Below are 25686 nucleotides of genomic sequence, written 5' to 3'. Positions count from 1 at the left end.
CTGGTGAGGCGCGCCACTTTTAGCTCGTGATAGGGCTGTATTCGGATGGCTGTAACTTTTGCATACGAACTCGGATTGGAGCGATTTTGAAAAAATCGACCGTTTCGACGAGACGAAGAACTTTGCAGTTGTAACTTTTCCCATCCGATGTCATCTTGATAGGGTTTTATGCCATGCAAAAATCTGGTGTCAACACATGCCCCCCTGTTTTTCGGCAAAACTTGCGCGCCGAAAATAACTTGCAATACGTTGGTCTAAGGACGATGTCAACACTCCATCGGCCATTTATGTGCGCTTAGGACGATAATTTCTATATTGTCCATGTTTATGCTTAGGGCGATAATTTTATATCGGCCATTGATTTTAACTTCTTGTTCACATCATACCTTGTAACCGATTACCACCAATCGGCTTTAAAGAGATGGGAATGAACCCGTTCCTTGTAGCACTAAGGAAATCAAACTCCGAGAGGTCACGCTCTGTTAAGCAAGTAACATCAGGATGATTCCAATCCACCGATGCATCGGCCAAAGCAACACAAGCCGAATTATCCGCGTGAATGACTTCTACCTCATCATCGACCCATTGTATTAAGAATTGATGCATGGTAGATGGCACACATTGGTTAGCATGAACCCAATCGCGGCCTAATATAACATTATAGTTACCTTGCACCTCGGCGATGAAGAATGTGGTGGCCAAAGTTTTACTTCCCACGGTGAGTTCCATGCACATCACACCTTTGGCCTCTGTCTTTTCTTTACCCTCAAATCCATTAAGTACCATATTGGTCTTCATTAATGCATCATCATCTAACCCCAACTTCTTGAAGACCGAGTAGGGCATAAGATTTACCACGGCACCACCATCAACGAGCATCCTAGCAACCGGCGATCCGTTAATATGACCTTTGAGGTACAACGGCTTCAAGTGTTTCACCGGTTCTTTTGGCTTCTCTAAGATAGCATGCTTAGGACCAAAATCCAGTTGGGCTACCTCCCTTCTTCACCTATAGCACGAAACTCGGCAGGTAAGTAATATACCATATTAATATCCATACCTTCCGGAACCGGCGTAGATTCATAATCCACCATCTCATCTTCATCTCCCAGTGTGTATATTGGGCTTAAATATTCCTCAATTGAAGGGGATGTTTCAGGTGGTGTGGACGATGTAATAGGGGTCGCATCATCCTCTTTTGATGGTGAAGGTGTTGCTGGAGCTAATGTAGAAGCATATGTGTTTTGTTTTTGTTTAGGCCTCCACACTTGTTTTGTGAGTGCCATGGGTCAAATTTCACTTAACAATTCGTCCCTTTGCCTCTCCTCTTTGTGCTCTACCTTCTCGTGGTTCCTCATGCGTTGTAATTTCCTTTTCATGGTCTTGGTTAAACCGGGAGGACACCACTTAGGTTGAGTATATTTGGGATCCTTTGATTTGGTCTTGCTTGTGCTCGCCTCATGATCACTTACCATGGAACCCTACTGAACAATAATAATATCACCATTAGAAGTAGCCAGATTACCAACAACCGGCTTTTCGATCTCCTTTTGCTTGTCGCATTCTGAAATTTCCGCATTAGATGACTTAACACGCCATACTTTTTTGTTGGCCTTACTTGGAGAAATTTTTGTTGGCCGATTAGCACCATAGCTCAAACGGCCTTGTGTGGGATAATAAAGCCTCTCGCGAGCAGGCCTTCTAGGTGCTGCCCACCCCATATGAAAAGCATAAGGAGCGATTGGGGGCTGCCCCCATCCTCCACTGAAGCCTCTCATGTAATATGGCGCATAGGAGGGTTGTGACATCCATGGTGTCGGTGCCCATGACCCATATGGCCTTGCATATCGTCGAAACTCTTGCTTCGGAGGCAATCTTGAACGCTTTGAATGTGATGACCGATTAGAGCTAGAACCGGCCGCTTGACTTGCATATTTGGATAGCAACATATCAAAAGTTGGCCTGATTCGCTTGCGCTTAGCTTCACTCTTTTCCCACTTGCCAACTTCTGAATTCTTGGGCTTGATAAATTTAACATGAGTATCTTCTTGCTTGTGGTTGCCCCCCGAGTGAAGGATTTTTTATGGTGATCTTAATACTTCTTTGCCATCGGGTTGCTTATCAAGCACAACCTCTCGTGCCAAGACTTTGTCGCCCTCCTTGCTTTTCCTGGGTTCACCAATAACAACATTATCTTTATTAGCAGATTCGACTATGCTAGGCCGAATCAACATTTTCTTTCCCTCCAAGTCCATGGTGTTTATCGGGAAGGGTTGTTTATCAACTTGCATCTCAGGAAAATTCAATCTTCCGTCATTAATGGCCGATTGTATCTGTCGTCGGAAAACATTGCAATCGTTAGTAGAATGAGAAAATGAATTATGATATTTGCAATAAGCACGCCATTTCATCTCCTCAAACGGCGGTATGGTGTGTGATATTCTAATCATCTCATCTTGCAAGAGAGCATCAAATATTTTATCACACTTTGATATATCAAAAGTAAACCTCATCTCCTCATCACGATTCTTGCGTATCGGCTTAAGAGCATTGCACATATAGGGTTTGGCCTTCGAGGACCAAACAAATTCAGTAGTATAGACATCAACCTCATCGTCCGAATTATCATCATTGTGTTTAACCATATGCATTCTAGGACGATCGGTTGTAGACCTATGGATCTCTTTACTTCAACTCTCTTGGGCCAAAGCCTTTTGTAAGACTTGATTAATGCTCAAAAACTCATAACTTTCTAGCCACTCTTTAATGTGAGTTTTCAAACCATTAAGAACAAGATCCGCCAAGTCTCTCTCAGTTATCATTAAGCTATAACATCGGTGTTTTATATCTCTAAATCTCTTGACATAATCGGTGACCGATTCATCATGTTTCTGCCTAACCAATGTAAGATGTGACAACTTTAGCTCATTATCGCCGCTATAAAAGTGATCATGAAACTTTTGCTCTAATTGTGACCATAAGAGAATTGAGCCATGTGGTAAAGCAGCAAACCATGAAAATGCGGTACCAGTTAAAGATAATGAAAATAAACGCACTTTCAATTCTTCTATGGAACCTGCTTCACTCAACTGCGCTAGATACTGACTCGCATGCTCCCAAGTTGTTTTCATACCCTCACCACTAAATTTAACAAAATCAGGAACCTTATAACCTTGAGGGTAAGAAATTGCATCGAAGTGTTCAGGATAAGGCTTTTGGTACACACGACTCTTTACTTTCGGCTCGTTTCCAAAAGTTTCTAGAAACATCTTATGCAAATCCTCCCTTAATTTAGCTAAAACTGGATCCGAGGTAGATGAAGATGTTTGTGGAAATGACATAGGAGCAACCTGAGTACTAGCTATTGGTGCAACTTGTGGGATGGGCACCGAACCATAATTCGGCGGAAGACCAAACATGCTTGCGCCTATGGGTGGTGTGACAAAGTGATTCGGCGTTGACGCCAAATTGGGCACACTCATAATAGGATTAGGATATGCAGGTGCAGCCACAAGCTGGTTGGTTTGACTAGGGTAAAAATTCAACGGCATACTATATTGTTGTTGTATAGGAGGTGCCAATGAAATAGGTAAAGTTAGACTAGGGTTTTCAGATACACCAACAGTACCACTAGATGACGCACGCATATTTTTCTTAGCATTAGTATTTGCCATAAAAGAATTGTACGTCATCACATTACCCTTACTAACATGACTTTCAATCACAGCCACTTGCTCTGGAGAAAAAACTTTACTCACAGTGATTACATCTTGTTCGTCAATGAGGGGAGGAAAATTGACGTTCCCAACCGAAGTGATGTTGCCTTGACGGTCCTTCTTGAAACTTGCAAGAAACGCCTCCAAATCTTCCTCCTCGTGCTTCTTCTTGAGCGCTTCAAAAGCCTCTTCACGCTGCTTCTTGCGTGTTTCATAGGCTTGACGATGTTCGTCCGATAGTTCATCAAGATTGGGCTTAATGATGTTATCGGCGTTAACTTCAGAGGGCTTGGGGAGATTAGACATGGTTGATGATGATTCTCGATCTTTCTTTCCCAGCGGAGTCGCCAAAAAGTGTGTTCGCGCACGAACACGTCACCGTATACCTCCAACGCTGAGGGTGATGCACCGCAGCTCACGTCGAAGGAGACCCGTCCGGAAGCGCGGTACGCAAGCAATCCGGCGGGTGCTTTTCAGGACCCGAAACCCCACGCGCCCGGGAGGGACCCCGTCTAGACGCGCGGCGGCTATGGGCTGCCCTAGGTCGGTTCGCCCGCCCCTAGAGCCTCGAGGATCGCTGCCCTTCAACACGAAGAACGAACGAAGAACGAGAGAGAAAGAACCAGGGAGAGATGTAAAACTAGGGTAAAAACTAGATGGGTTTTGCGATTATGTGTTGTTGTTCAATCGACCGTCGCCCCTTAGGTATATAAGAGGAGGCTAGACTTCCCGTGCAAGGAAAAGGCTTGGATTCACGTCCAAAAACCTAGGCAAATTTGGATTGGTTTTATCCGAACTTTCCAAAACTGTTCGGTTTAAATTGACTGAACCTTGCTGATAAATTTTGAGGTGGTAAATGACCTCGGATGGAAACGAGCCCAAAAGAAATCTTGACCGTTTCGACGAGAAAAACAACTTTCATGTTGAATGTTTTTTTTATCAGAGGTCATCTTGAGGGTCAAATCGCTCGTGCAAAACAGGCTATTATTCGCGCTACCCATCAGACAGGGTGTCTGGTGGGGCGCGTCACTTTTGACTCGTGATAGGGTTGTATTCGGATGGCTGTAACTTTTGCATACGAACTCTTATTGGGACGATTTTTATATCAAAATCGACCGTTTCGACGAGACGAAGAACTTTGCAGTTGTAACTTTCCCCATCCGATCCGATGTCATCTTGATAGGGTTTTGTGCCATGCAAAAATCTGGTGTCAACACACCCCAGGCTTTTTTGTCAAGCTCCGCCACTGCTAGTGACCTCAATTGATAATTTCACGTAGTATAATTCTGACACGTATACATAACCAAGTTGAGTTCCCCTAAAAAAAACAAGTTGAGATGTGTACTAAAGGTAGCAGGTTCACCAATCGATGCTCCTCATGGTATGAAACTTCAAAAAAAAAAAATCTTCCACCAACCAACAACCGACATGTAGCTACGGTTCCTCTGCCTCCCGTTGGCGCCGCCCCCGGTCCGTCTAGTCTCCGTTGCCCCTAAACCATTAGGACACGATGGATCTCGGCCCTTGTCGACGAGATGACTTTGTTTTTAGATGGTTCTTTCCATTTTGTTAGGGTTTCTGTCCTGCTCAGGAAGGCGGCGATGGCTCCTTGAAGATGGAATGATTTTCCCCGCCTAGGCTCCATTTCGGTGGTGCGTCTGGCATCGTCTGAAGACGTGTGGAGGTGTCTCTCCGAAATATCTCACATGATTCGTTCCGTGATTGTCTTTGGTGGATCTACTCAGATCTGGTCTTCATTCTACCTGTCTTCATGTTGGATCCTTTCAATCTATGCATCTTTTCATCGATGGTTGTTGCTGTTCTGGTGCGCTGGTCCTATGAGGCATTAGCATGACAAACCAAAATGTTAACTAGAGGCAGTTTCCTTTCTGATGAAGTCAAATACACAGCGATAAAATCAACAACAAAATATGCTTGGTATTGCCATTGATTTCATGAAATCAATAGTGAAACAACTCCATGCAAGGTTGGCACATTAGGTACTGGCGACCGGGGGGGGGGGGGGGGGGGTCTACATCAACTTTGCTGCTTCTCCGATGAGTAGTCCTCACATGACCTACGGGTCCATAGTAGTAGCTAGATGTCTCTCTCTTTGATCTTCGATACAATGTTCTCTTCGGAGTTCTATTCGATATAATCTTTTACGCTGCGTTTATTGGAATCCGATGAATTGTAAGTTTATAGTCAGATTGTTCATTGAAAGTAACTGGGTTATTTCTAAATTTTATTATATGTGATTTGTTAGCTTTGTATTTCTCTCCGATCTATACGTTTAATTTGGCCAACTAGATTTATTTATCTTCAGTGGAAGAGGTGCCTTGTAGCAGTGGCGGATTTAGGATCTGAAGTTACCCGGGGCGAATTTAAAAAAAAATGAATCAAGGCAACGTTGTAGTAAGAAATGTCAGACGAAAGTCACCAGACTAAGTCCAAGGTCAAGTCAATCATTCACAGAGTTCCATATTCAGCTCCTTTCTATGAATCATAGAGAATATATACTGTGTTGTACTAAGAATATCAGATCAAAATCGCCAAACATATTCAAGATGAGGTTAATCATACACATTGAGTAATTATGAGAAAAACATGAGCAGATCAAACAGGATTGAGCCAGGTACAGACCTGTTTCCGTGCACCAACATCATTGGTTCCATCTCCACGGTTCATTGTCATCCTCCCAACGGTCTTAAATGTTATTAGTACAGATTCTTTCTGTTCTTAAGCAACACGTGCAAAAACCTGAAACAACGACACTTACAGTTACAGGAGCCCTCAAGCATGCAAATGAGGACCTTCTTATTTTGAGAAGAAATGTAATAATTTCTCACTTACCTTCAGATGAGAGATGACTTGAAGAACAGCCTCAGTCCTTTGTAGCATTTCAAAGCAGTCCCACTAATGCAAAGATCGTGCGATTCTGATATTCTTTAACCTCCACAGATGTACAAAAATAATAACGCAAGCCATTAGAAATGTCACCAAACAAGATGCTATGTTTACATAGTTCTCATGATAACAAAGTTTGAAGTCATAAAAGACATAGTTACATAGCACCCATTTATATGTGTAGTGGGACGAGATGATGTTTGAAATGCACGTGCTAATCATTCGGAAGTGCCTTTTCTTATTCTATAGAAGATGGAATTCCTTGGGTCTAATTTAGGACTTTCCGATCTATTTTATTTTACCTAATTCTATTCTATCTACGGTCCAGGGGCTTGTACCGAAACAAAACAGTCCTTTCCTTTTTCTGATCATAGAGAAGCCGTATGAAGCTAAGGTTTCATGTACAATTTTGAAATAGCGGTCAGGAAAACACCCTTGGCCCAGAGGCAATTAATTAAGACTAATGAGCAACAATCATCGGAGGAAATACGGGGTTTGGAGCTGGACTGGGCAGGGCTGGTCGTAGCCCAAGTCCTAGTTCACCAAGCGGATTTACTGAGCAAGAACAGCACTATGTACAGATACTAGAAACAGTGCACCCTGAATGGCTATGATTGTCAGGTAAGTAGTAGTGAAACATGTTATTAACCAGAACTCACTGTAAACTGCCGACCAGGTTTTGGTCCATTCCTCAGACACAACATTTCGACAAACTTTATTCAAGCACTTGCAATAAGCCTGCTAGTTAGAAAGCAGACTCGACCAAGCCACCTTCACTGAGATCAACCCAAACTCAGTCTTTATCTCTCGAGTAGCAAGCCCATGCGTGTCCGCCGTGAAGGAACAACGGTGCTCCGCTGAGCAGGATGGCTCCGAGGCAACCTCGAACTTCAAATCCATAGTGGAACCATCCACCACAGCAACCACAGACCTCTTTAAGCCACGTGACTCGCCAATGGCGCCATCGAAAAGCCGGATTTCCTTTTTATAACCACCAATGAAACACCGGAGACGCAGATTGAAACTGTTCTGCACCTCTGATATGACAACTTCCACATTCGCCAGGACCGCATCATGGATACGTGCTAAAACTAAGTCAACCGTGCCGCAATCGCCATGGATGCGTTTTCTGAATGCACGATTCCATGTGCCCTGCAGGTCGCTTAGTGCTGATACACCATCAATCAGCTGGTGATCATCATCTTCTACTTTGCCTGCCTTGATCCTCATGTCATATTCCAGTAGAATAGTGGAATACATATCTATCCCTCGCTTAGGGCCAACCATGTTGACGAGAGAACCCTACAAAATCATCATTGTTTAGTTGCTCTTCATATCAAAGTAGGAAACAGCTGAAGCTAAATATACTTCTCTTTGGCTGTTTTACTTGCAATAGCATTTACTTAAGCAATAGTTTACAATTGATGACCAAGATCTTTGTCATGTGTCAAACTGACTGGTTACATAGTGCACAACAGTGTTCGGGAGGGAAAATTGGTCCCCGGTATTTATTTGATATTATTTGAATCACAAATATTTACATAAGCCTGTTGAAATGACATGTTATGGTGTGATTATTCATGCTATGCATCTTCATATGCCTGTAAACAAAAGATGTGTGGTGTGCAGTGGAACCATGTACTACAGCAAACAAAGAGCCCAAACTATTCTGCTGATTTTGTTTGGAACAATTGATACTCAGTTCCATTATTTAGAAGCTTCTCGTAATAAATCATCATTTCACAACTTGGTACAGTAGTGGCTTATACAATCAAAATTACCATTCTGCTACTTCTGGACATATTAATCGCATAGACACATTTTTAATGATGCAACAGAAATTAAGTGTTTGTTCTATGTATGCGCTAGGTTTGGCCTTACAATGTGAAAAGAAGAATTTCCATACCGCATAAACCATTCCCTGGGGTGGTTTTGCCCACGTTGCAACATCCACTTAATGTGAGAACTTCCCCAGTGGGTGATTTATACCGTATGGAATACTTCATGCGGCCAAATGCCTAGTATTATACTTGAGGGGGTTAAGTAGACTTATTCCATGAAATAATTGCAGGTAAGTAAGGATTCGCACCTGCTCCACGATGATGGGATCGTCCCTGCTTATATTGACAACGTAATTAAGCAATGGATCCAGACCATCCCGCACTACTATGTATCCATACAACTCTACTGAGCCAACACCCACAGTAAGTTCAGCCAGCTTTACTGAGAAAAATTGTAACACACGATTGGGTTCATGCCGCGTGCATTTTCCATTGCGGATGACACAATCTGTCGGATCTGCCAACCGAGCTTCATAAAAAAAACAAGTTATATCGCAATGGAAATCAATACATACAGGAAACAATACTCACCATACAAAAAGTAAACATGCCACCTAGGATTCCATGGCCCTATTGGAAGTTTTCCTTTTCATCTAAGTGGAAATTATCGATGTTCTCTCTACTAGGAATTTTACTCCCTAAGGTTTTTGTTTTAGGAAACCCAAAGTAAAAGTGGGTAATTTGGTAACCCCCTAAACTATGTATTGGTTAAGTTTACCCCAAGAATTACGCAAAACAAGTCATTACAACCCTTGATGAAAATATTCTTTACTTTTGCTTTCTAGAAGTCCTCTTGTAAGTTATTTTTTTATTCTGATAGTAGATAACATCATTACCCTATATAATAAAAAAACATAAGTTTCCATGGCTTGGATAGGTTGAGCAACTAGACCTATTTTGACGGAGGGAGTACCTGCTAAGAAACGAACGTTTATGTACATGTTTCCATAGCATAGGGCATGATGCCAACATATAGGATAAAAATCATTATGGAGTGAACTGAAACCATTCTACTTGCAGAGATGAACCAAACTAGTTCAGGCAGGTATCTGGACAATTTCCTCTAATTCGTTTGCAAAACCAAACAAATGCAACACCTGAGTGCTAATGCATCGGAATTTAACTTGTAAAAGTAAACAAAGCAAAGAAAAATAGGCACAAGATTTCAGCAGAGAATATATCAGTTGACCCCATAGCTTGAAAAAGATGCTCATAAAAAATTAAAATAACATATGTAAAGAGAGATTGATCACTAACTCTCATTACGGTCGGCAACATGATACTCCACTTTCCAGCACTGAGCGCCCCTGAACAAAGAACGATCACGGTGTCTGCTTTCTGGAAGTATTTCCATGGGAATCACACGACCTTTTTTGTCAGCCCTCTTTCTATCCTTGGTTGTGCTCCTAGTTGCTTCACAACCATAGATGTCCCCAAGTTTTCCCAATGCATCATGTTTGCCAGCTACAACATCTATAACCTCCAAGGTTGTGCCACCGTTTTCCATGCCTTGGCTGATGGCAGAGTGATCGTTGGCAGAAGAGATGGGCAATCCCTTGCCTGGCTCACCAGACTCGTCAGCTTTGAATCCACCGGTGCTGGCCATGCTCCGAAATTCAGGAGGAAATCTATCGGCAAAGAGCATATAAAAAAGCAATTTCAGCATCCGACACATTTTTGTACGTATTCTTTTTTGGTTCCTTTTTTCTGGGATACCCAAAGTTGAACATACCGGGAAACACGACGGGCAGCTGGATCGGGGGCCAGCATGAGAGGGGGAACTCGTCATGCAAGCGCTGGTGGCGACCGGCAAGGTGGAGCAGAGGCCATGAAAGAGAGAAGAGATCGCGAGGTAGAGGAGAGGCGGCGCATTCGGTCATGAGAGGTGTCGACGCCAGGTCGTCGGAGGAGACGAAGAATCGGGCGGAGGATTGGCATCTCAGCGCGCGGCGGCGGCGGCAGAGACGCGGTGAGAATGGGGAGAGAATCATAGGATTTTCTCATAGGAAAAAAAGACCCGGTCTCATAGGATTTTCTTTCCGGCCCGTGGCTTCGCGGGTGAGATGAGATCAGGGTCGACGGCCTCGATCGATGGCGTGGCATCCACCATCGAGGGAGATGCCAGTTTTTGAGCTGGAGCAATGGCCCCCGCGTCGTCCGGGCCTGCTGCATCGTCGCGCTCCACATACTCCGCTCCTGCTTGTCCGCCACCGCCCACCGCCTGGATGCAAACCTTCCACTCGATTCTTCCTCTCCTGACCCAATGCGCCGCCTCTCCTCCACCTCGCGACCTCTCCTCTCGTCCATGGCCTCTGCTCCGCCTCGCCATTGCTGGCCGCCACGAGCGCTTGCACGACGAGCTTTGCCGCTCATGGTGGCTCACAGTCTAGCCGCCCCTCATGTTTCCAGGTATGTTTAATTTTCTTTATCCTATGTGCGCGCCCTTTATCGAAATGGTCTTTCACCCCGCTTTATATATAAAGCACCAACCACCAACAAACGGATCCGATACAAACCACGACACACGACACGAGAACCACACTCTACCAGGGCCAGATACATAGGGTGCCAAAGGGCTACAACAACACCACATTGACAGACTCGACGTAGACAACAAGAGAAGACAGTCACTACGAAGCCGCCGGCGCCCTTCCGATGAGATCACGAAGAGGTGAAGTTGAGAATCGTCGACACCGTGCATACCAAGACGGTGCCTTCAGGAAGGGCACGATACCGTAGCGCCGCCACCGCCCGATCCAGGGATCGGATTTTCATCCGGAGCACGACGAAGGGAGGGAGCAACCACAACAGAGACTTCAGGAAGATGACGACGCCCACAGACGCCGCCTCCGTCGGTCTGGCCTAAACCAGACAAGGTTTTCACCCCGGTAAGCATACTCCGCCTTCGTTAGGACGACGAAACGCCTACCACCACACCGCCCACGCGGCCATGGCGGCTAGCCGCCCACACCTGAGTCGCGGCCTCAGCCCACGAGCACCGCGGCTCCCACCACCTGGGCCGCCGCCCAAGAAACAAGACGCTTGAAAGGTCCTCCATGGCTGTAGGCGATGAGCCGACCGGCAAGCATTGACCACCGACAGAGCCGCCAGCGACAGGAACGGCCAAATTGATCAGGGAGCGACCAGGTCGGAGAAGAGGCGAGGCGGGAGCGGACTACGTCAACGTCCGGCACCCCTACCGGTGACGGGTGGCCCGACCGCATCGGCGCCACCCATCTCTCCAAACGTCACCCGTGACGACCAACCCGGACTCCCAGCCTGGATCAGCACCTGGCCCAAACCAGCCACCCGCTCAACGGCGCGAGGAGCCGGACCGGCCACAACCTGCATCCACGAGAGAGACCAACAGCATCCCCAAGGGCCGCACGCAGACGAGCCGACGCTGGAGAGCCCAGCCGCCGCTGCGCCACGACCTGTACACTACCATGAGCTGAACCACGCCGACGCAACACCGCCGCCATGAGCCGACCCATGCCACCACCATGGGCTCCCACCACGCTGTGGCCGCCCAAATCCACCGAGGACCACCGCAGCACCGGAAGCAGCAGCTGGCCGCGCGCCACCGCGGTCCACGCCCCGCGCCACAACCACGCCCGGTCGTGGCCAGCCCCCGCACCGCCAGCCAGAGGAGAGCCTTCAGATCCAGATCAATTTGGGCCTCCGCCGCTGCCAAGCCCGCACCGCCGCCTCTCCCACCACCGCAACCCCGACGACCACCGCACGTAGCCCACCACGCCGGGGCAGCAGCCACCTTCACCGCCGTGCCCCACGAAGCACTGCGTCCCCGACCGGCGAGGTCGTCCCGCGCCGCCCACCACCGTTCGGGAAGGAGAGGAGGCCCCGCCGCCGCTGCGGCCGGCTGGGCTTTGCCCGCCAGCGAGTGCGGCGGCGGCGAGGAGAGACGAGGAGGGGAGGGGGGCTAGGACCGGCGGCGGCGAGGGTTTCCCCCCGGCGCTCGCGGGAGCGACGCGGGGGGTTGGGGGGACAGAGAGATCTTAGTTCTGTGCGCGCCCTTTATAGTTAGTTGCCACAGTTTTGGATCTGGATCCTGACCAGATTGCCTTCTTATGCTCTTTGGTGATAGATTATTTCCTCATGGATCTCGGGGCATGGCCAGCACCAGCGGATTCAAAGGCGGCGAATCTGCTAAACCAGACGCGCGATCGCTCATCTCTTCTACCAAGGATCAGCCTGCCATCAGCCAAGGCATGAAAGACGTGGAGACGATTGGCACAACCTTGGAGGTTACAGATGCTACAGCCGGCAAACACGACGCATTTGCGAAAACTGTGGACATCTCTGGTTGTGAGGAAAACGGAAGGAGTTCAACCAACAAGGATACAAAGAGGGCATCGGTAGCAAGCGATGGCCAAGAAGATGATGTACTCTCCATGGGAATGTTGCCAAAAAGCACACACCGTGATCGTTCGCTATACAGACCTAATCATTCGTGGAAAAGGGACTATAATGTTGCGGACCGTAATGAGAGTAAGCGATCAATCTCTCTTTACCTATTTCGATTTGTTACGATCACCTTTTTCAAGCAATAAAGTCAACCGATGCGTTCTATGTTGAAATCTTGTGGCTAATTTTCTATGCATCGGCATTCAGCCTCCTCCCCCGCCCCCGCGCGCACACCCCATGAGCAAGTTTCTTTTCCAGTAGAATGAGTTCAGTTCAGTGCATAAACATTCATTTTTAGCACATATTTTGTACCATGAGTGGTGAAATAGGTTTAGTTGCTCCCAACTATGCAAGATGGAAAATTATGATTTATTACTATTATATAGGGTATGATGTTATCTACCATCAGAATAAAAAAATCTACTTGCAAGGGGGCTTCTAGAAGGTGAAACAAAAGAATATTTTTCAACAAGGGTTAAAATGACTTGTTTTAGTAATTATTGGGGTATACTTAACCAATAAATAGTTTAGGGGGTTATGAAATAAAATCTGGGAGAGTAAAATGGACCTTTATTTATTGATGTAATGAGACGCTAGCCGCTTTTTCTTTGGGTTTCTAGACAAAAACCTTTGAGGGATTAAAATTCCTACTAAAAGGAACATCGATAATCCACTTGGAAGAAAATGAAAACTTCCAATAGGGCCATGGAATCCTCTAGTGACACGCATACTTTTTGTATGACGACTATTGTTTCATGTATTGTTTTTCATTACAATTTAACTTATTTCTTTTACTTTTTTTGTGAAGCTCGGCTAGCAGAACCCACAGATTGTGACATCCGCAACGGAAAATGCATTCGGCATATACCTAATCGCGTGTTACAAATTTTGTCATTAAAGTTGGCTAAACTTACTGTGGATCCTGGCCCAGTAGAGTTGTATGGATACATAGCAGTGCGGGATTATATGGATACATTGCTTAATTATGTTGTCAATATAAGCAGGGATGATCCCATCACCGTGAAGCAGGTGCAAATCCTTACTTACATGTGATTATTTCAAGCAATAAGTCTACTTAACCCCCTCAAGTATAAAACAAGGTATTTGTTCGCTTGAAGCATTCCATATGGTTTAAAGTACCCACTGGGGGAGTTCTCACATTAGGTGGATGTTGCAGTGTGGGCGAAACCATCCGAGGGAATGATTTATACGGTATGGAATAAGGGGGGTGTGGGGTGGGGGTCAAGTACCTGATTTATGTCAAATCTAATCATTTCACATTGTAAGGCCAAACCTAGTGTATGCATGGAACAACAAGCACTCAAGTCTTGTGAGTTATCTATACACACGTAGCAGAATGGTAGTTTGGATTGTATAGGCCACCATTATATTGCACCAAGTTTTTTGTGGAAAGGTGATTTACTATGAGAAACTTATAAATTATGGAACTGAGTGAGTATATCATGTATTCCAAACAAAATCAAATAGAATAGTTTGCGCTCTTGGTTGCTGCTTAACACACCAGCATGAATCATTGCATCACTATAATTCATTTTGTTTTCTCTTCCCATTTCTACATGCTTATGTAAAAATTGGGATTCAAACACTGTTGTGCAATATGTACGTAAGCAATCAGTTTGATATGTGGCAGAGATGTTGGTCAGCAATTGTAAACTATCACAAAATTAATGTTGTTCCAAGTAAAACAGCTTAGAGAAGTACACCCTCTGTTCCTAAATGTAAGATGTGCGGGGCCTACTGAAGCTTAAAAAAAGGCATAGGCAAGAGACTGCTGGGGGTGAGCGGCTCCCCTAGGGTTTTCCCGCGCCGCCGTCGGCTCCCCAGCCGCGCGTCGCCGCCGCCGCGGCCTGCCCCCGCCGCCGCTTGCCCTCCCCCGCTCCCCCACCCCACCTCCCCCCTCCCTCCCCTGTAACCCCCACGTCGCCTCCCCGAGCGGGGCGACCGGGGGCCTCGACCTGTCTCCCCTCCGCGCCCTCCTCGCTCCTCCCTTCCCCCACCGCCGGGCCTTGCCCGCGTAGTGCTGCTGGCGGCGGCGGGCCTGTCCTTCCCCGCGCGCTGACCCTCCTGCTCGGGCAGTGGTGGCCGGCGGCGGTGCCCTTCGGCCGACGACGGTGTGGCAAGGTGGCGGCGGTACTGCATGCCACGGTGGCCCTCGACACGCCGGCACGGCCGTTGGTCGTGGGGCGGCACGGTGGCGCTGTTGGCCGGCGGCGCCCACCGAGCCCAAATCTGGACCCGTTTGGGCCCTGTCTGGGTTGGGTCGGGCCGGTGGCACGGCGCTCGACGGCGTCGCTTCCTGGTGGCAGTGGCGAGGCGGCGGCAGTCTAGGGGCGGCGAGTACTTTGTTGGTCGGCGTGTTGCAGGTCCGGACCCACGTGGGTCCAGCCGGGCCGTAGGGCCCGACAAGTCATCGTCGCCGCGTCCGGTCGGCTTCGCTCTTGCGATGGAGGCTGTTCCCTCCCACCGGTCGAGTAGTGCCCGCTCTCGTGGCCGTTGTCTCCTTTCCCTCTCCAGGCCTCGTGTTGGCAGCTCCAGAGAGATGGCGAGGGTGGTCCGGTAACCGTGGTGGCACACGCTGATGGGCGGCTGCGTGGGTGGTGCACTACGAAGTGTCTGGAGTGGTGGTGGTGGTTGTGGATCGGGAGAAATCCCTGTCGGCCTGTCGGCACCGATGCGATGACGCCTGCGGGCGCCATCGGACCTTCCTGAGGGGCATCGGGTATATCCCTTCCCCACTATCCCTCGCGTACCGGGGGCAACAGCGGCGGCATCGTCGCATTCCTTCTTGAAAGTGTGCGCGGCGCTTCGGGATGCTGGGAACGTGGTGGTACTTCTTTGAGGGTGCAGCGGTTGCCGGTCTTTCTTTCTTCGTTGATGTGCCGGTGTCGGCATTTATTTCTCTCTTTTTTTTTTGGGCTTTTATGTGCTGCAGCCCCAGCAAGCTGGATGTATCGGGTGTTTGCTTTATAATATAAAGCGGGGGAAAACCCTTTATCTTAATGTAAGATGTGCCTTGGTAGTTCAATTTGAATTGCTAAGACGCCTTACATTTAGAAACAGACGTAGTATAAAGCTTTAGGTGTTTCTTACTTCCATATGAAGAGCTACTAAACAGTAACCATTTTTATAGGGCTCTCTCATCGACATGGCTGGCCCTAAGCGAGGGATGAATATGCTTTCCACTATTCTAGTGGAATTTGACATGAGGATCAAGGTAGGCAAGGATCAAGGCGGGCACGCATGGGCTTGATACTCGAGAGATGAAGACTGAATTCGGGTTGATCTCAGTGAAGGTGACTTGGTCGACTCTGCTTTCCGTCTAGTAGGCTTATTGCAGCGGTTGAATGAAGTTTGTCGAAAAGTTGTGTCTGAGGAATGGGCCAAGAGCCGGTCAACAGTCTAGAGTGAGTCGTACGTGGACACTGTTGAACTGTTTAGGGTATCTTTACATGTTTCACTACTATTACCTGACAATCCTAGCCATTTGGGGTACACTGGTCCTGATATATGTATCTAGTGCTCTTTTTGCTTAGCAAATCTGCTTGGTGAACTAGGGCTAGGAGGAACCTGCCCTGTCCGTTCCAGCTCTAATCCTAGTCTGAATCCTAATCCTCTCTAGTTGGACGTACTGATGCTTTTTTTCGTCTCTTAAACTCACAGTTGATTTCCTTTTATAAAAAGAAATATGTGTCCAGTGCTTAATTTTTATTGGGAAAGATGGTGCTTACATTTTGTGAGGCGTACAGAGTTTAACTGTGGACACTTCTTTCGGAAGTCCAAAAATAATCAAAAAATTTAAGTATTTGTGAAGTTTGAGGGGGCCTTGCTCCTTCGTTCTCTTTCGGTCCACCCCTGACTTATGCTCTGGCCATTTAAAGAAACGTTCATGATATTTTAAAAGGTCATTTTTTTACCATTGTTTGTAAATTATGAACATTTATAAAGTGTTAGAGGATTTAAAATATTCATATTTTTAAATTAGTTGGATATTTATTAAAAATATATGCAATTTGTCACATTTAAAGAAAGAATCACGAAATCTTTACAACATATTTGCAAATTTACGAAGTGTTCATCTAGTTCAGAAAACAATAAAAAGAAGAAACACAACATAAAAAATTAAAAGGAAAAACAAAGAAAAGTAATGCAGTGAACAACTGCCGATGGAGCGTACTCTCATTGACGGACCAACTTCTTGACCATCAGTGGCCTAGTGCCCAGGTGAACTGGTCGCGATTGTAGCTAACGGGTTATGTCCTCTGTCGGTTACTCAGTTAGCTAGTCTCCAACCGCCCATGGATACCAGGCCGTCAGTGGTGTTTCAATTGTTACTCTACGGCAACACCTCGGCAAACCTGAACGGCGTCTATCTCTCAAATGTTAAGACAGTTCCGTTAAACTTCCGTCAAACTGACATTTGTCAGCAAGATCTGTGTCTTGCTTTTGGTTTGGTACATTTAGATCTTTCCATGGTTAACAAAGAGTGCTGGAGGCTAAAAAATAAATATATTTTTTGGGTCAGCTTCATAAGAAGACTTCGCATGTAGGGCTGGAATTCAAGTCGAGCTGAGCCCATTTAGCTCGACACTTTGGAGCTTGTTAAGATAACGAGTTAATTCGGCTCGACTCAGTTAACATAGCGTGTTCATATTCAGACATGGCTCAACTCGTGCACTTCATGAGTTAGCTTGTTTCTCTCATGACAAATTTTAATAACTAAGCATATATATATTATGTATACAACAATCTACAAAAGTATATTTATGACACGTATTTTATTAAACAAATAAACAACTTACAACAAACGGGCACATGGTTCACAAGATAGACAACACTCAACAACAATATATTACTTATTTTTTGCCCTTCTGATTAACTAGCTCAATGAGTTAAACGAGTAGCTCATTAGCTTGGCTCGTTAAACTCGGTATATTAGTGAGTTTCAATTAATACTCCGCTCAACTCGTTTGTGAACAGGTTCAGGTCGATCGACGAGCTACTGGATTAGCTAAAAAGTCTCAAGTTTTAATTCTAGCCCTTGGTAAGGGTAGTATTAATTCCATATTATTCTAGCCCTTGGCGGCGACCTACGGTACGAGCGGGGTTGGTTGTACCGCACCCCCATCTTATCTCTTGGATAGCAGGCTTTTTTCCCTCTAGCTAGGGTTTATCCTCCTCTCGCCGCCTTGGGCGACGTTGAGAATCTACAGTCTTTCCCCTCGATCTGAACTGAGATCCGGGCCAGGGCTCCCAACCTGGTTTCGGGATCAGCTCTTGGAGGGGTTTAGGGTCTATGGGTCGCCATAGACACCGGAGATCGATCTGCCCTTGAGGCTGGCATGGCGAGCGGCGGAAGTTCGTCGGGATTAGGCCACAAGGGGAAGGGCAACTTGGAAGAATTGATGAAGGAATTGGCTCGGAGGAGGCACTGCGCTGGATGATTTTGGCCCGAGTCCATATGGATAAGGGTTTCAGCTCGTACTGGTTTTTCCAGAACATGAAAACTGCATGGGATCTAGCTCGGCCAGTTAAGATCAAAACCCTCGAGGAGAATCTCTTCCAGATGCAATTTGACTGCTTAGGAGACTGGGAGCGGGTCAAGCAAGGAGGGCCATGTCACTTTAGGGGAAATCCCGTGGTCATCGCCCCGTACAATGGATACTCCAAGCCGTCCTCGATTGAGCTTTTCACGATTGAGATTTGGGCCCGGATCATTGAGCTCTCAATAGCGTTCCATGGCAAGGTTAAGGCACTGGCCTCGAAGATCGGCGAGTTCGTGGATTTAGAGCCGTCTTCTTTTGATTTCGAAGGGAACTTCTACCGAGTCAAGGTCCGGCTTGATGTACGTAACCCTCTGAAAAAAGCTATATCTCTGATCCGGGGAGGTGAACGACAGATCTTTGCTGTCAAGTACGAACGCTTACCGGATTGGTGCCAGGTTTGTGGTATGATGGGACACGAATTCAAGGAGCACGGGGACGGGGTTCATCCTCCCTCTGCCCTGGTTTTCAAAAACCTTCGTGCGCCGGCGACAACAGCTTGGGGAACTCGACGCAGGAGCAGGAATCAGAGAGCAAGAAACTATGATCGGCCTTCTGCTTCTGATGCTGAACATGGCGAGGATAAGATGCAGGAACAGGAGGAGGTGGATATGGACGTGACTGGCGCCAACTGCAAAAGAACTTCTGATCAAGTCACGGGCTCTTCGCAAGCCAAGACCACTACGGGCATGGAGCTTGCCCTGGCTACTAAACCTAGCGGGGCGGCGGTGCCTCTCAGCCCCCCGCCGAAATAGGATCCAAAAAGGTCTAGGCTGACAGCCTAGAGTGAGAAGACAGGCAGCAATGGTGTGAAGAAGAACCCTCCTGTAGGGAAGAACTCGGACGCGAGAATGGCGGCCTCCCCGGTGGAGGACCACCGGATGCAATGAGTGTGTTTTGCTGGAATTGTCGGGGGATTGGCAGCGACCCGACAATGCAAGAACTGCGTGAATTCGCAAATAAGTTTGCCCCTAGAGTACTTTGTATAGTAGAAACCCAGCTCAATGGGGAAAGAGTTGAAAATCTAAAAAGTACTTTAGGTTTTGATAGTTCTTTTGTTGTGGATGCCTCTGGTAGAAGTGGAGGTTTAGCTATGTTCTGGAATAATGAAATAAACATCGAGATTTTGGGCTACTCGAGGTATCATATCGATGGTAGAGTTACTGGCCTAGGGGACCAGCCGTGGAGACTTTCATGTTTCTACGGGGAAGCACAAACCCACCTACGTCACCACACCTGGGATACAATGAAGAACCTATCCACCCTCCAAGAGTTGCCTTGGGTGTGCATAGGGGATTTTAATGAGGTCCTGAAGCATGATGAGCACGATGGCATTGGCTCGAGGAGTCAGGCACAAATCTAGGGCTTTGGAGATGCTATTGATATTTGCGGTTTGGTCGATCTAGGCTTCAAAGGAACAAGATGGACATATGAGAAGAGAGTAACCGGCGACACTTATACCCGCGTCAGGTTAGATAGAGCATTGGGCTCGGTTGAGTGGTGTGGGATGTTTCCGTCTGCCGTTGTTGAACATATCACGGCTGCTACGTCTGACCATTCAGGCGTTCTGCTACACTTAGCACAACCAAGGGGGGGAGGAAAGAAAGCAAAACAATTTCGCTATGAAGTAATGTGGGATACCCACCCCGACCTCAAAGCTGCAGTTCAGGTAGGGTGGGAGTTGAACAGCCACAATCCGCGGGTGAGTGAAGTGTGCGCGAACCTGGAGGCGCTGGCACGTAACCTGGGTGCATGGTCTCGATCCACTTTTGAAAGTGTCAAGGGTGAGATTCGCTGCCTGAAGAAGGAACTGGATCGTTTGCGCAATGATAGGATGCGGGAGGGCCCGTCGCATGCGGAAGTGAAGATTAATGATCGCTTGATCGAGCTTTACCTGACGGAAGAGTTGATGTGGAGACAACGATCTCGGGTGGAGTGGTTATCGGCTGGAGACCGAAACTCACATTTTTTCCATATGAGAGCTTCGATGCGCCGGAGGAAGAATCTGATTAAGGCGCTGGAACGTCCAAGTGGGCAAGTAACTAATGACCCAACGGAAATGCAGCAAATGGCGCTTGAGTTTTATAAACAGCTCTACACCTCGGAAGGAGTTCAGGGGGTAGACGAGGTTCTCCAGCATGTACCGGTGAAAGTTACTCCGGCGATGAACGAAATTCTGCTGGCCCCTTACGAAGCTAAGGAGGTCAAGACTGCGTTGTTCCAAATGTGCCCAACAAAAGCTCCAGGTCCTGACGGTTTCCCTGCTCACTTCTTTTAGAAACATTGGGATGTCTGTGGAGATGCGGTGACAAAGGCAGTGCAAGCTATTGTGAAGGGGGAGGAAAGCCATGCCTCCGTGAATGATACATTGTTGGTATTAATTCCGAAGGTATCAAATCGAACGTTACTAGCTCAATTTCGTCCTATAAGCTTATGTAACGTGTTTTATAAGATAGCCTCGAAGGTGCTGGCAAACCATCTAAAGATGATCCTCCCGGAGATAATATCAGCTGAGCAGTCGGCATTCGTCCCTGGTAGGCTGATTACCGACAACATAATCTCGGCGTATGAGGGTTTGCATTTTATGAAGCGGAAGATATCAAAGAACAATGTTTTTGCGGCACTGAAACTTGACATGATGAAGGCATATGACCGCGTGGAGTGGTCTTACTTGAAGTCAATCATGGAGAAACTGGGCTTTGCTGCACCTTGAGTGAATGTAGTGATGGATATGGTGAGCTCAGTATCTTTTTCTGTCATGTTTAATGGTGTGAAGTCAGAAGATTTTAAACCCACAAGAGGTATTCGACAGGGAGATCCAATCTCTCCTTACCTTTTCTTGATAGCAGCGGAGGGCCTTTCGTGCCTCTTAAATTCTCAAAATGAATCATCCCAGCTCAGCGGCATTAAGGTGGCACCGTCGGCACCGGCGGTGAATCATCTTTTATTCGCGGATGATAGCCTACTGTTTTTCAGGGCAAGTGTTAATGGAGCAGAGGAAGTTTCAAACCTATTGAATACTTATTGCATGGCATCGGGACAGCGAATAAATAAAGAGAAATCATCAATATTTTTCAGCAAGGGCTTCCCCGAGATAGTGCGAGATGCTGTCAAGGGATTTCTGCAGGTTCAAACGAGTCTTTGAGTGGCAGATATTTGGGTATGCCAACTAATGTTGGTCACTCAAAGAAGGGGACTGATACGTCCATTTTGCATCATGCTTTTATATCGATATTTATTGCATTATGGCTATTATTACATGTTATGTCACAATACTTATGCCTATGCTCTCTTATTTTACAAGGTTTAAATGAAGAGGGAGAATGCCGACAGCTGGAATTCTGGGCTGGAAAAAGAGCAAATATTATAGACCTATTCTTCACAACTCCAAAAGTCCTGAAACTTCACGGAAGTTATTTTTGGAATTAATAAAAAATACTGGCGAAAGAATCCACCAGAGGGGGCCCACACCCTGGCCACGAGGGTGGGGGCGCGCCCTACCCCTCTGGGCGCGCCCCCTGCCTCGTGGGCCCACTGGCAGGCCTCCGGTGACCATCTTCTGCTATATGAAGTCTTTTACCCTGGAAAAAATCATAAGCAAGCTTTCGGGAAGAAACTCCGCCGCCACGAGGCGGAACCTTGGCGGAACCAATCTAGGGCTCCGGTAGAGCTGTTCTGTCGGGGAAACCTCCCTCCGGGAGGGGGAAATCATCGCCATTGTCATCACCAACGATCCTCTCATCGGGAGGGGGTCAATCTCCATCAACATCTTCACCAGCACCATCTCCTCTAAAACCCTAGTTCATCTCTTGTATCCAATCTTTGTCCCAAAGCCTCAGATTGGTACCTGTGGGTTGCTAGTAGTGTTGATTACTCCTTGTAGTTGATGCTAGTTGGTTTATTTGGTGGAAGATCATATGTTCAGATCCTTTATGCATATTAATACCCCTCTGATTATGAACATGAATATGATTTGTGAGTAGTTGCGTTTGTTCTGAGGACATGGGAGAAGTCTTGCTATAAGTAGTCATGTGAATTTGGTATTCGTTCGATATTTTGATGAGATGTATGTTGTCTCTCCTCTAGTGGTGTTATGTGAACGTCGACTACATGACACTTCACCATTATTTGGGCCTAGAGGAAGGCATTGGGAAGTAATAATTAGATGATGGGTTGCTAGAGTGACAGAAGCTTAAACCCTAGTTTATGTGTTGCTTCGTAAGGGGCTGATTTGGATCCACATGTTTCATGCTATGGTTAGGTTTACCTTAATACTTCTTTTGTAGTTGCAGATGCTTGCAATAGGGGTTAATCATAAGTGGGATGCTTGTCCAAGAAAGGGCAGCACCCAAGCACCGGTCCACCCACATACCAAATTATCAAAGTAACGAACGCGAATCATATGAGCGTGATGAAAACTAGCTTGACGATAATTCCCATGTGTCCTCGGGAGCGCTTTTCTCTATATAAGAGTTTGTCCAGGCTTGTCCTTTGCTACAAAAAGGATTGGGCCATCTTGCTGCACCTTATTTACTTTCATTACTTGTTACCCGTTACAAATTACCTTATCACAAAACTATTTGTTACCGATAATTTCAGTGCTTGCAGAGAATACCTTACTGCAAACCGCTTGTCATTTCCTTCTGCTCCTCGTTGGGTTCAACACTCTTACTTATCGAAAGGACTATGATAGATCCCCTATACTTGTGGGTCATCAAGACTCTTTTCTGGCGCCATTGCCGGGGAGTGAAGCGCCTTTGGTAGGTGGAATTTGGTAAGGAAAAATTTATATAGTGTGCTGAAATTTACTGTCACTTGTTACTATGGAAAGTAATCCTTTGAGGGGCTTGTTCGGGGTAGCTTCACCCTGACCAGTATAGCAAAGAGTTGGTCCTCAACCTACTGAACCTACTGAAAATGTTTACTTTGAAATACCTTCGGTTATGATATAGAAACTGCAAGCTAATCCTTTTACAGGAGATGGAACATTACATCCCGATTTGCACCTAATCTATGTGGATGAAGTTTGTGGATTATTTATACTTGCAGATATGCCCGAGGATGTTATCAAGAAGAAGGTCTTCCCTTTATCTTTGAAGGGAGAGGCATTGACACATGGTTTAGGCTATGTGATGATATGGGATCATGGAACTACAACCGATTGAAATTGCAATTTCATCAGAAGTTTTATCCTATGCATCTTGTTCATCGTGATCGTAATTATACACATATTTTTTGGCCTCGCGAAGGAGAAAGCATCACTCAAGCTTGGGGGAGGCTTAAGTCAATGTTATATTCATGCCCCAATCATGAGCTCTCAAGAGAAATGATTATTCAAAAATTTTATGCTCGGCTTTCTCTCAATAATCACACCATGCTTGATACTTCTTGTACTGGCTCTTTTATGATGAAGACTATTGAATTCAAATGGGATTTATTGGAAAGAATTAAATGCAACTATGAAGATTGGGATATCGACGAAGGTAAGGAGTCAGGTATAACACCCAAGTTTGATTGTGTTAAATCTTTTGTGGATACCGATGTTTTCCGTGAATTTAGCACTAAATATGGACTTGACTCTGAGATAGTAGCTTCTTTCTGTGAATCCTTTGCTACTCATGTTGATCTCCCTAAGGAGAAGTGGTTTAAATATAATCCTCTCACTGAAGTAAAAGTAGTTGCACCTATTAAAGTTGAAGAAAATACTATCACTTATAATGATCATGTCGTTCCTACTGCTTATATTGAGAAATCACCTTTCCCTGTTAGAATAAAGGATCATGCTAAAGCTTCAACTGTGGTCAACAAAAGTAACATTAAGACACCCAAACCCCCTGAGCAAATTAAAGTTGAACCTAGTGTTGCTATGGTTAAAGATCTCTTGGCTGATAATATTGATGGGCATGTTATTTACTTCTGTGATGAAGCTGCTAGAATTGCTAGACCTGATACTAAAAATAAACATAGACCTGTTGTAGGCATGCCTGTTATTTCTGTTAAAATAGGAGATCATTGCTATCATGGCTTATGTGATATGGGTGCTAGTGCAAGTGCAATACCTCATTCCTTATACAAAGAAATTATGCACGATATTTCACGTACTGAGATAGAGGAAATCGATGTTACAATTAAGCTTGCCAATAGAGACACTATTTCACCAGTTGGGATTGTTAGAGATATTGAAGTCTTGTGTGGGAAAGTTAAATATCCTGCTGATTCTCTTGTTCTTGGTTCCCCACAAGATAACTTTTCTCCCATTATATTTGGTAGACCCTTCCTGAATACAGTTAATGCTAGGATAGATTGCAAAAAGGATGTTGTTACTATTGGTTTGGGGGATATGTCTCATGAGTTTAACTTTGCTAAATTTCGTAGACAACCCCGTGATGAGGAATTGCCTAGTAAAGATGGAATTATTGGTCTTGCTTCTATTGCCGTGCCTCCAAATGATCCTTTAGAACAATATTTGCTCGACCATGAAAATGATATGTTTATGGATGAAAGAAGGGAATAGATGAAATATTCTTTAAACAAGGACCTATCTTGAAACACAACTTGCCTGTTTAAATCCTAGGGGATCCTCCTCCACCCAAGGGTGATCCCGTGTTTGAGCTTAAACCGTTACCTGATACTCATAAATATGCTTATTGATAACCCACAAGTATAGGGGATCGCAACAGTTTTCGAGGGTAGAGTATTGAACCCAAATTTATTGATTCGACACAAGGGGAGCCAAAGAATATTCTCAAGTATTAGCGGTTGAGTTGTCAATTCAACCACACCTGGATAACTTAATATCTGCAGCAAAGTATTTACTAGCAAAGTAATATGATAGTAGTGGTGACGGTAACAAAGGTAACAGTAACAAAAGTAATATTTTTGGTGTTTTGTAGTGATTGTAACAGTAGCAACGGAAAAGTACATAACCGAAGAACAATATGTGAAAAGCTCGTAGGCATTGGATCGATGATGGAGAATTATGCCGGATGCGGTTCATCATGTAACAATCATAACATAGGGTGACACAGAACTAGCTCCAATTCATCAATGTAATGTAGGCATGTATTCCGAATATAGTCATACGTGCTTATGGAAAAGAACTTGCATGACATCTTTTGTCCTACCCTCCCGTGGCAGCGGGGTCCTAATGGAAACTAAGGGATATTAAGGCCTCCTTTTAATAGAGTACCGGAACAAAGCATTAACACATAGTGAATACATGAACTCCTCAAACTA

At 45.8% G+C, this 25686-nt stretch overlaps 1 pseudogene; it reads right to left on the bottom strand.

The window, feature by feature from the left end:
* Positions 1-1248: 1248 nt before the first annotated feature.
* Positions 1249-10402, bottom strand: LOC109759987 (uncharacterized; annotated as a pseudogene).
* Between the last annotated feature and the right edge of the window lie 15284 nt (positions 10403-25686).

The sequence above is a fragment of the Aegilops tauschii genome, chromosome 7 (genome assembly GCF_002575655.3).
Source record: "Aegilops tauschii subsp. strangulata cultivar AL8/78 chromosome 7, Aet v6.0, whole genome shotgun sequence".
In the NCBI taxonomy this organism is placed as follows: domain Eukaryota; kingdom Viridiplantae; phylum Streptophyta; class Magnoliopsida; order Poales; family Poaceae; genus Aegilops; species Aegilops tauschii.
This window is presented reverse-complemented; position numbering and strand designations above follow the sequence as displayed.